This window comes from Humulus lupulus, chromosome 1 (assembly GCF_963169125.1).
Source record: "Humulus lupulus chromosome 1, drHumLupu1.1, whole genome shotgun sequence".
Lineage (NCBI taxonomy): Eukaryota > Viridiplantae > Streptophyta > Magnoliopsida > Rosales > Cannabaceae > Humulus > Humulus lupulus.
In genome coordinates, this window is record NC_084793.1 from 153,131,491 (window position 1) to 153,145,163 (window position 13,673).

Below are 13,673 nucleotides of genomic sequence, written 5' to 3' on the forward strand. Positions count from 1 at the left end.
CATACAATCCATAACCCAACCCACCAAATCAAATAATCATATAAATCTATGGTGTAATAGGTCACAAAAATAGATAAAAATTTCAAGCAACAAAGGTTTAGATATTGGCTTATAAAAGGAAAAATTTAGTCATTATGGCTTAAAAATGAGAAACTAAGGTATTAAATTTTATATGTAAGCTTGAAAGGCTCAAATGATCCAAAGAACATGCCTTAATCATATTCCTAATCAAGTGTATTTAGGATTTCATCTCAAACAATTAATCAATGATTTCTAGAGTGGTCGAGACTATATATATAGATGATAGCATGCATAAATATCTCTAAACAATAGTGAAAAGGTAAATCTAATTGTACACACATTATTTTTTAAATGTCGAAGATCAAGCTCAAGTAACAACCACACAAGTGTTAAGCACACAATTCATGCAGAATTCATCAAGGTCTTAGCATGTTATCATCTCAATCATAATTTCTATAATTGACAGACAACTTTCAATATAACCATCCTTATGACAACCTAAAAACAAACTAAAATTTTTAAAAAAACAATACTTGAAACAACTAAACATAACACAACACAATTATCAACTAAAAAATGAAAAATAAGAAAAACAAAAATAAATCATGCAATTTTCCCTTCACCACACATTTAATTTAAGCATTGTCCTCAAGTAAAAAATAAATAAAAATAAATGTAAAATAAAAGTAAAGGGTAAGAAAAACTCCCGCAAGTGCTTTTTTTTAACGTCGTTAGCTCAACTGAATGATGTGGTCATAATTGTTATGGTGGGTCATTTAACAGAACCTTCTTCCTCTTGTACTTATCAATAGGATTCAAAAGATCAAACTATATAACTTCACCATAAAATTTCATTGTAAGTGCCCATACTTTGACATCCAGCTTTGTACTTGTAATAAGACGGAATGACCTCCTAAATTGAACCTGCACCAAAACATCTTCAACTATCCTTGGGGAGTAAATATTTGGGCGATCGACCAATTGAATAATAACAACAGTTTCTTTTAATAACACTACATTTAATGAAGCAAAAATAAAATAAGGCATAACATTAATAGGTGCTCCTAAATCTATCATACAATGAACAAACTCGGTTTTACTGATGATGCATGGATTCGTAAACATCCCAAGGTCTTGACACTTGGGTAGCAACTTCCTTTGGAGAATAGCAGAAATATTCTCCCCTACACTTATTTTTTTTATCACCTCTGAACTTTGTTCTATTAGTACACAACTCTTTCAAGAAGTTGACATAGCGAGGTACTTGCTTGAATGCATCAATGAGGGGAATTTTAACCTCTACTTGGCGAAAAGTTTTAAGTAGTTCCTTGTTGGCCTCCTCTTTGTTAAACTTTTTTCGATGTGCTCAAGAAGGGCGGAAGAGATACATAGGTTGACACAGTTGGCTTGTATGACTTATTTTGTAATGATGGACCAACTGAAGTGGGATAGTGTCAACCTCCTGCGGAGAGGGTCCTTCTAGGTTGAATTGTTGACTTCTTGAGTTGGAATTGGATCAAATATTTTATCTGGGTGAGGTGATGAATCAAATTGTGTACCACTTCGGAGAGATAGGGTACTATCATTCTCTATTAAATTACTCTCTAGTTCTATGGGCAATTCTCCAAAATTCTAAACCTCAAGATTATTCAATGATGTAGCAATTTGTCCCATTGTACTCTCCAAATTTTGAAAAGATTTCAAATTACTCTAAAGAATTACTTGGGTCTGTATATTTGAAGATATCAATGTTTTTAGCATATCTGAAATTGATGGTTTATGATCTTATGGCATTCCTGTAGAAGGTTGTTGAGGATGAGGCACATAAGCCTGCTGTGACATCTGTTGAAGTTGGAGATTGTTGGCATTCAATGCATTGATGATATCTCGAATTTATGGATCTAAATATTGTGGTACGAACTCATTATATTCTGATTGAGAGTAGTAATTCGACTCAACATATTGATTTACACCATAGAAAGTATTAGAATATTCCTCCCATTGTGACTTGTAATTGTTAAAATAGGGGTCATATCTATTCATTTGTCGATCATAGCAGTGTTGATAGTACATTGCCATGTCTTAAACCAAGTTCTATGCAAGCCCTGAAAAACATCAACCACAACTAATAGACCAAGTTAGAAAAAAGGAAAAATATGAATAACAAATTAGATAAAATAGTCCCTGGCAACGGCGCCAAAAATTTTACGGGAGTCATATGTCGTATAATATTTAAATATTTATTTTATCAATCACTTATACCAGCTACTTCAAAATAGCAGTAAAAAAAAAGGTCGAACCCACGAGGACTATGATCAATTTATTATTCAAAATAAGAACTAAACACAAAATTAGAAAGGGATTTCAGTTTTAAAAACTGAATTACATATAATGAAATAATTATCAAAGATTAAATAACTAAGGATAAAACGATACTAAAGAAATAGTCAAGAATTACTCTCCACATTTGACAATCAATATATCCACAATCACAAATAATATTCCCTATTCCCAATTAAACTATTAACCCCGCTGATAATACTTAAGCAGTCAATTATCTCAGTTTTCCTATTATAATTAATTAAATTTAAGCACTCTTAATTAATCCTTTTTACCCAGTAATAAACCCATTAAGCATGCGATCTATTTAACCTACTAAAAGCATCACACTCTATGGAAACAAGTTAATCTAGGCAAAAAATTCATTAAACATGCACTTCATTTAACCTAGGTTCTATTTTTCAACACAATCAAGATACCCATCACAATATCCTAATTGTAATTATCACTCTGCTTAGAATCCTAAACTATTAGGTGAATATCAATCCTAAGATGATGGTAGAATAATGTAAAACCCTAATTAGTTGGCCACCTAACAAGATCACACAATATTTATAACATTAAATTAGAAAAATAGAAGCAATTTAAAAAAAATGAATAGAATGAATAAAATTTATGATTGCATTCAAGAACTCATGTCTAAGGTTTTGAAATAACCCTCAACTACAAAGAAAACTACTCCATAATCACATTCATATTCACAAATATTCAATGAAAATAAAGGAGTTTTGAGCAGGAAGAAAAAACTAGATTGAATTCGTAGATGCTGATGTCTTTTATCCTCTTCTACTGCTCTAGTGTCTAAAATCCGTAATCCAAAGTTATTCTAAAATTTATCTCTAATCCCTTTTGTAGCCCGTTAAAAATTACATTTAAAAATCAAATTTAAGAAAAATTATATCGCAGGTCCCGATTAGTGATTCTTGATGGCCACGGCCACAGGACAGTTCTGGACAAAATATGCGCTTTTTTCGCGACTAGGAGTTTATAGTGGTTGCAGACACTAGTCTCTTACTCCCAGGCCGCGACCACTAATTCTTTGTGGCCGCGGCCAGTGACCATTTTTAGAACGCGTGCATTTTTCTTCATTTTTTCGTGTTTCTTCAACTACAACCACTAGCGATATTTTAATCACAACTTCCACCATGTAGTTCGGAATTGGACGATTCAACAATATATGGAAACCTAAGAAAAATATCTAAAACTTGTATTTCTTGAAAGATTTTCAAAAGAGCATTGAAAATTATCAAAATCAAGTGTGAAGTTTCAGGCATGTAATTTCAAGCTTAACCATTACTTATAAACACACTTAAATTCATTATTTTTCACCCAAGTGTCCTAGAAGTCCTAAAACACAAAATAAACTTATTAAACATATATAAACAAATGATCAAGTGTGTAATAATAGAATAATAATGAATTAAAATAGACAAATTCGATACTTATCAAGTTCCCCAACACTTGACATTTGCTTGTCCTCAAGCAAACAAAATAAAAACTAAACACATAAGCAATTGTTTTGTAGAAAGCGCTAGTTGTCTCAAAAATTGATCAAACAAATAAGTCATAGGAAAAATTCGAAGTCCACATTCCTCAAGAATTTCAACTCAATGTCTGTTACCATTTAAACTTGATCTCTTGTGATTACACACAATCAAACTTACCAAAAGGCAAACATTCAAATCAATTTATACATGCCAAAGTATGTTTTAAAGTTTTGTGTATAGTAAATATTTTCATGAAAGCATCCACTCCATAGACATCAACCAATTATTCTCCACTAACGTAAATGCACATAATCAAGAATTAAAAGGTCTTTAAAAACTTGTGATGTAAGGATAAGGTTAAAGGCAGAAGAAAAATGAATACTTAAGCTTAAATCACACCATAGCCTATATTTTTATCTATTCTCTAAATCTTCCCAAAAAGTTTCCATACAATTCAAAAATATATATAATCTTTCCATTTTTTTATTACACATCGATCATACTAATTCCCCCACACTTATACTTTTACAAACTTTTCTTCTTCTTTTTTTTCAATGCAGAATGTTTTTTTTTCAACTTCACCGGAAGAAATATTAGTTCATATAATTTTACACTATAATCCAACACACCAATACAACTTCCCATTCATACAATCCATAACCCAGCCCACCATATCAAACAATCATATAAAACTATGGTGTAATGGGTCACAAAAAGAGATAAAATTTTCAACCTGTAAAGGTTTAGATAGTGGCCTATAAAAGAAAAAGATTAGTCATGATGGCTTAAAAATGGGAAACTAGGGTATTCAATTTCATAGGTAAGCTTGAAAGGATCAAACGATGCAAAGAACATGCCTTAATCATTTTATTAATCATGTGTACATAGAATTTCGCCTCAAACAATTAATCAATGATTTCTAGAATGGTCGAGACTATATATATAGATGGTAGCATGCATAAATATCTCCAAACATAGTGAAAAGGTAAATCTAATTGTACACACATCATTTTTAAACATCGAAGATCAAGCTTAAGTAACAACTACACAAGAGTTAAGCACACAATTCATACATAATTCATCAAATTCTTAAACATGTTCTCATCTCAATCAGAAGTTTTATCATTGACAGACAACTTTCAACATAATCATGCTTATGACAACCTAAATACAAACTAAAAAAATTTAACAAAAAAAGACACTAGAAACAACTAAACATTACACAACACAAATAACAACTAAAAAAATGAAAATAACAAAAACATAAATAAAATATACAATTTTCCCTTCCCCCACACTTAATTTAAACATTGTCCTCAAGGCAAAAGTAAATAAAAATCAATGCAAAATAAAAAGTAAAGGTTAGAAAAACTCTTGTAAGTGCTTTTTTTAACGTCGTTAGCTCGACTGAATGATGTGATTATAATTGTTATGGTGAGTCATTTAACATAACATTATTCCTCTTATACTGATCAATAGAATTCAATAGATCAAACTGTATAACTTCACCATAAAATTTCATTGTAAGTGTCTATACTTTGACATCTAGCTTTGTACTTGTAATAAGCCGGAATGACCTCCTAAATTGAACCTGCACCAAAACATCTTCAACTACTCTTGGGGAATAAACATTAGTGTGATCAACCAATTGAATAATAACACTAGTTTCTTTTAATAACCCTAGATTTAATGAAGCAAAAATAAAATAAGACATAACATTAATAGGTGCTCCTAAATCAATCATACAATGATCAAACTTGGTTTTACTGATGATGCATGGATTTGTAAACATCCCAAGGCCTTCACACTAGGGTAGCAACTTCCTTTGGAGAATAGTAGAAACATTCTCCCCTACAGGAGACGTTGGAAGTCTGCCATATCTCCCCTTGGGAGACGTCATTGGGCCACTTACAACGACTCTTTTTTCATTGTAGACTTTCAATGACTCTCATATGGAGTCATAAAATTCCAATTTTGTTGTAGTGATATAAGTAAAAAGGGTGCAGATGCAAAACAATTACTCTGCGCTCATATTTGCAGCTTGATTTGAAGGAAGGGAAAAGAAGTGTGAAAATGAATTAGAAAGATTGACACGTAGACCAATCTGAGGAAGTGTTTCTAATTTCCTTGCTCATTAATTTCCTTATAAATAGTAGACAAGATACTTATTTTAGGGACCTTAGATTCATTTTGTTTTATAGATTGATTGCGGATTGAAGAGGATGAATCGTAGTTTGACTTAAGCATCGAGGAACCTTTTTGCAAGTACTCCCCATTCGGTTCACATTTTCAATTCTTTAAGAGAACACATTTATGTTATTGATTTAGCCAATATAATGTGTAAAGATCCGAGGTACTACATCAAATGACAACATAAAGATGAAGATCTTTCCTAATTGGGAAAGTTATTGTTTGAGAAGATTTTGACCTAAACACCAAGTATTTCAATTCAATTGCCTCAATTTATTTCTAATATAACTTATTATATTAAAATTATAAGTAAAATAATAAATTTTTTTAGAAACATGTGTATAGATGGGGTGATTTCAAAATTCTAAAGGAAATACATTTCTTACTCATCACCGAATAATTTAATGGAAGCTAAAACTAGGAAATAAATAATAAAAGGCCCACTTTTGCAATATAATATACATATATATATATATATATATTTATATATATCATCCATGTCTAACATTACAGCTGTGATTCGATTGAAACAAGACATCCCATTATAACTGTTTGCAATCAATCCCTAGTGCTCAAGCTTGTCCCTCCGATGGATTAAACCTCTCTCACACGCACACACTTTCAAAGGAGCAGTTGCAGAGACACAAGACAACGAGCCGACTGGGGGACCGATCAGCTCCCTTTTAACACAGAATATATAACAATATTTTTTTGAAAATGACACTCATAATTAATTATTTGCTAGCTCAAATTAAGAACACATATATAATACAATTGGAGATATATTACATCAAATTTGGAGGGACAACTGTTTGAATGAGAGCAAACCAATGAAAGCAACTGGCGTTAGACAAGACTTTCACCACATTGCTTTCATGTCCCTACCTAGCTAGTACAGTCATCATTGATCATATTAGCTCTTCATCAAAATCGAATTAGATCAAATATATTATTTGCTCGCCATTGAATTTGTAGTAGGAATTTAATTGACATAAAAACTGTCATATATTATTTGAAATTTTAAGGCTACTTGTAAAACAAAGACCTAGAATTGACATAAAAACTGTCATATGTTGACACCATGATATAGACATTCACTGGCTATATATGTGGAACTGTGTCATGATACTTTTGTTTCTGTATCCCTTTTATATAAGTTTGAGTATATGTGCCTGTGCGTTTTTTCATACGATAACAGTGTGTGGGGGTGGATGACAGAGAGAAAAAACATTTTAGTATAGTATTGTGATCTTTTGTTCAGTGGCTTAAATGTTGAAAACGGAGATTTTTCTCTTTCTTTTATATGTATATATATATATATATAAATATATATGTATATATGTCTCCGTTTTCAACAGTTAAGTTTAATATTGTGATTTTCTAAAACATGTGGGTGCAAGACAGAGAGAAAAAACGTTATTTTTCACTCTTTTATAAATGTGAATGCGCATATTTTTCAAAAGGGCCAAATTCAACAGTATAATGTGCATTATATAATATTTTCTTATATGGTTTTATTTTAAGTTTTATCGGTGGGACTCTCAGTATTCTTGACCTATGAACAGTTTTCGGCGCGAATTATTTTATAACTGTATATATTGTATATATTTAGAGCATCCTATAAATTTTCAGAAAATTGTGAATAGTTTACAGTACCGAAAATTATATTCAAACATATTATTGTACTCGTAACTATTTTTTTTTTTATGCGCATGGAAAATGAAATATTTGAACATAGTTTTCGGTACTGCAAACTATTCAGAATTTTCTAAAAATTTGCAGAATGTTCTAAATAACTACAATATACACAGTCATAAAAAAAAATCGTGCTTAAAACTGTTCACAGGTCGATAATACTGAGAGCCCCACCGGTAAGACTTAAAGTGAAGCCCTTATATAAAAAATTTCATATATATATATATATATATTTGAGAAACAATGCTTAAAATCTAAGGGGGAATTGGAATAATATCACTAAACTCTTTTCATCTCAGAGTATATTTTCAGGTTTGTAATTTTAAAACTATGCCCACCAATTGTTATCTTGCTACGGTATAACAATAATATTATCTTCTTTGAATTCGATAATCTATTGAAATAACAAGAAAGTGAGAGGGTACTGATGAATGTTAAGTAGCTGACATGTTGTGTTTTGGGACCACTAAAATTGCCTAGACTAGCTTTGCATCTTCTTGCTCTTTCAGAAAGAAAAGGCTCCGCTTTTCTTCGTTTTCAGGCCATTTGCAACAGTGACACAAGGTATGGACCTGGCCTCATCCATATATGGAAGATCTTCTTGATTCTCTTTGTCCACGGGATGGTGAAATATGAGTTTAGCCCTTTCCCTTTCTAGGGGTCCACTCTTAATTAGTTTATTTTCATTCTAATTTTTTCAAATTTAGTTTAATCTCTCACAATAAATAAAATAAATATATTTATATAAAAATATATCTAATGCATTCTTAGTTTAATTATTATTTTTTTTCAATTTTAACCAAATCATGAAAATATTTAACGAAATATACTTTTAAAACTAATTAAATAATACGGTAGACTAGATATTTAATAATTATAATAATATAAATTTAAATATTATAAAATATGATTAGTATAATAATATTTAATAATTATATTGATATAAATTTAAATATTATAAAATAGAATTACTATTATAATAATGTTTAATAGATAATCCTAATTTTTATATTTTTTTAAAAATACCTTATTTTTTATTATTACTTAATCTAATTTATAAAAATATTTATTCATATAATTAAATAATAACAAATATTATAAATACATTATATATAGATGTTATCCAAAAAACAAGCATGGATGACATGACAAACATTTAGTACACGTGGCTAACATCTGGCAGAATTCATGCTCGACTATCGATCAGGAAGACATCTAGTGTCACGACGTTCGATCTCTTCATACGACCAGCTTAGCCGTACGAATGCTATGCGCGGAAAAGATCTTATGCAATTATGATAGTATTCGAAATTATCTCCCATGATTTCTTGAATATCCGATTATTTAGGAAATGATATCTGTAACAAATTAATGCAAATCCTCCTTGAGCCTATAAATAAAGAAGGAGGGCTCAAGGGAAAGGGGCGGGATCTTCTTCTTCTTCTTCTTTCTTGCTTTCTGATCACTAAAGATTAGAGTTATCCTATTTGATATATTGTATTATTCTTCAGAGGTTAGTGAAACTCATTGAACCCTAGTTCTTTGATCACTCATTTGAATCCTATATTAATAACAATTCAAGTGGACGTAAGTTATTACCAGATTCTGGGGCCGAACCACTATAAACTCTTGTGTTCTTTATTATTTCTCCATCACATTCTTTCCAACGTGTTTGTTCGCATCAAGCAAATTTGACTCCGTGTCAGTTGGCCAAATTCAGGGTCAACATTCTGGTGCTCTCGTTGAGAGCTTGATACATTATCGTTGAAAGATCAATGGCAAAAACTACCAGGAAACTGGACAGGCGGCCAGCGCTGCACCATCTAACCCGCCTCCTCCTCCTCCCAACGTGGCTGAGGATGAGCCACATTTGGAATTTGATGAGGAAGAAATGGACGACGCGACGCTGAAGAATACCCTAGGGGTATTGCAGGAGGAGTTGGCCAATCTGAGGGCCGGCCAGGAAAGTGCTGCCAAAATCATGGCGCGGCAGCAACAAGAAATTGAACGGCAGCGCTTGGAGCTGAGTGAAAGGCAGGCGGAGATGGACCATCGCCAGAGGGAGGCCATGGCAGCCCTCGAGGCAGCCTTGCAACTAGCTAGGAATCAAGCTGCACCTGCCTTGCAGCCTGATCAACCCACAAATGGGCCACCCCACAGGGGTCTCAATCCTAGCCCGCTTATCCAGCCCTCGAGCCCACAAAGGCCCGAGCATCCACCGGCACCTTAGGACGATGTTCCGCAGATGGACCCTGAGGCACAACCTCTATCCCAAGCTGGTCGCGGCAATCCCCCGTAGCTGAGGCAGAATAGGGCCGGGCAGCTGCCTCGCAGTCCTAGACGCCACAGGGGTGATGAGCTAAACCCTCCGAGCAGAGGACAGCGTCCACCTGGTAATAGGAGGAACTCAGAGTTAGGCTCTGCGGTCCGAGGCCCCCCACGGCATGATAATGCACGGGGACCTACCGACCAACGCAGGCCACCCTCTAACGCTCAAGAGTTTCCAGCCCGGGAAGGCAACCGAGGGAACAGTCAATCCCACCATAGCCAATCAAGATTCAGAGATGGCCATGGTTATAACGAGGTCGACTCAGGCAGGGGAAATGTCGGTCGGAGGAATGAAGAAAGAGGTGGAGGTAGAATCCAGCCACCTCGGGATGACCAACCCGACAGACGGGACGCTGGGGAGCAGCCCAGGCAAAATAACATCTTCAACCGACTCGGAGTTAGTGAGCAGCGGAGGAGAGACGAGGATTTGAGAAATGTACTCAACGATCGTCGCGAGCGGCACGACGAGTACGTCCCCCCAGCACCAGAGGCCACAGTGATTCCTGGTGCCGTGCAAGCCCAGATAGATGCCCTCAACCAGGCAGTGCAGCAGCTGGTCGGGGGAAGAACATCTTATATTGACCACGATAGGAGAAAAGGCACTCCTTTCGTCCAAAGGATAGCCATGGCAGAAACTCCTAGCAAGTTTAAGATGCCTACGCTTCCAAACTTTGACGGGTATGGTGACCCGGTATCTCACGTCAACAAGTTTGAGATACAAATGGACATTCGGAAAGTGTCCGAAGACGCTCGGTGCAGGATTTTCCCTGCAACACTTTCTGATGCCGCACAGGAGTGGTTTTTCAAATTCTCTCCTGCAAGTATAGTTTCCTGCAAAATGTTCGTAAAGGAGTTCTACGGACAGTTCTACGCGGGTCGTGTGCACCCGACTGAGGCAAACCAGCTGGTCGAAATACGCCAGCAAGACGGAGAACCACTGAAGGACTACGTCCAGCGCTTTATGCGATCAGCTGCTGGAGCAAAAACAGTGGGAGACGAAGGTAAGATGATGGCCATAACCGCAGGGGTTAAGCGCCGCACGCGTCTCTGGGACAGCCTCAGAAAACATGGGGTTAGAACTATCCAGGAATTCTTAGATCGGGTTGATCGCTACATCAAGCTCGAAGATGCTATTGCCAATGAAGGGAAGCCCCCAGGCAAGGATAAGGGGACTGCCGAGCCCGCCAAAGCCGCCAATGGGTCCAATCCCAACGACAACGGCAAAGGCAACGGGAACGGCAACGACAATGGCAAGAATGGGGGGAAACGGCCACACAATGAGCCTTCCACCTCTGACAATAAACGATCCAAGGGTAACCGTTATGAACCACGGTTCACTAACTATACTGCCCTTATTGAGTCTTGGGGAGAGGTTTATCAGGCCACGAGTTCCATCGTGCCTTATAAGAAACCTGCTCCCATTTGAAAAGATATTTCGAGAAGAGACACTACCAAGTTATGTCGTTATCATAACGACTATGGACATGATACCAACGAATGCAACCAGCTGAAGGATGAGATCGAGTTCCTTATTAGACAAGGACACTTGAGAAGATATATACGGGCCTCGGGAAATTCCCATCGAGAAGCTCCATGTGGCAACGAGCAAGCGCCCACACGCCAACGCTCGCCACCTTTTCAGCCTGACCCCGTAACTGGCACATTGTTAACCATCTGTGGAGGCCCGCACTTCGCGGGAAACAGCGGAAAAACCAAAGAACAATATGCTCGGACTCTGCGCCACGACCAGGACATCGAGATGATGACTGTGGATGACCGCGCGCCGAAAAAGGCTCGGTCAGAAGAGGGCGAAATAACCTTCTCTGATAGCGACGCCCAGCATGTCCGGTTTCCACATTCCGATCCGCTGGTCGTGGATATCCAGATGGCCAACATGATGGCGAAGAAGGGAATGTCAAAGAGCACTCCCCCAGATAGGTTGCAGATGGCAATTGATACACAAGCCCAATCCGGTGATGAAGTCACCAAATAGGGTGTTGCCCAAAGTGAGGATAGAGATTTAGATCCTCGCTTTGGGGATTTTGAAGAAAATGTTGGACCCGTCGAGGACCTGGAAGAGGTCCAACTTGACGAGAAAGACCCGACCAGAGTCGTAAAGGTCGGGAAAAACTTAGAACCAACCATGAAGCATGCACTGGTGGAGTTTTTGCGGAAAAACCAGGAAGTCTTTGCCTGGTCGCACAAGGACATGGCTGGGATAGATCCTGCAGTGATCAGCCATGTCCTGAACATAGACAAGAGTTTTCCACCCGTGCAACAGAAAAGAAGGCTGCTCGATAAGGATCGCTCGAGAGCCTTAAAAGAAGAAGTTGAAAGATTAAAGGAGAATGGGTTCATCAGGGTGACGTTTTATCCATCGTGGGTCTCTAATCCAGTACTGGTTCCCAAGCCTAATGGCAAATGGCGAACCTGTGTGGATTTTACAGACCTCAATAAAGCCTGCCCGAAGGATTGCTTCCCACTCCCAAGGATTGACCAGTTGGTCGATGCTACTACAGGACACAAGATCCTCTCCTTCATGGATGCATATTCAGGCTACAATCAGATCAGCATGCATCCCCCTGACGAGGATCACACCAGCTTTCGGACCGATACAGGATTATACTGTTATAAGGTAATGCCATTCGAACTGAAAAACGCATGTGCGACTTACCAGCGATTGGTTAACCACATGTTTAAAGAATTGATCGGCGTAAACATGGAGGTGTACGTGGACGACATGCTGGTAAAGTCGAAAAAAGTAGAAGGACATGTGAAGGATTTACGAGAGTGCTTCGATGTATTGAACAAATACCAAATGAAATTAAATCCTCTCAAATGTTCCTTCAGAGTCGGATCAGGGAAGTTCTTGGGGTTTATTGTCAATTAAAGAGGAATCGAGGCCAACCCCGACAAGATAAAAGCCCTGATCGACATGAAATCGCCAGAGAAGAACAAGGATGTACAAAGTTTAACTGGGAGAATTGCCGCCCTAAGTAGATTCATTTCCAAATCAACGGAAAAATGCGTCCCTTTCTTCAATCTACTTAGGGGCAACAAGAAGTTCGAATGGACAGGAGACTGCGAGCAAGCTTTTCAGGCCTTAAAAGCCCATATGCCACAGCCTCCTATTTTATCAAAGCCTATCAAAGGAGAAACTTTGTTCATATACCTGGCGATCACTGAAGTTGCTGCTAGTGCGGTACTAGTACGAGAGGAAGAAGGCGTACAAAAGGCGGTTTACTATGTAAGCAAGAGGCTAATCGGAGCAGAACTGAGGTATCCTCCCATCGAGAGGTTAGCGTATTGTTTAATTTTGGCCTCAAGGAAGCTACGTCCTTACTTCCAAGCCCATTCTATTACAGTTTTAACTGACCAGCCCCTTCGGCAAGTCCTCCAAAAACCAGAGGCAGCTGGGCGATTATTGAAATGGGTTGTCGAACTTGGGCAGTTCGATATTACATATTCACCGCAAGCAGCAGTAAAGGGACAAGTCTTGGCTGATCTTATTGCAGAGTTCACCGAACTCCCAGACAACGAGCAGTGCAAAAAACCTAGTGCGCCTGAGCCTCAAGATGAAGCTCCTTCGTGGAAGTTATTCACAGATGGGTC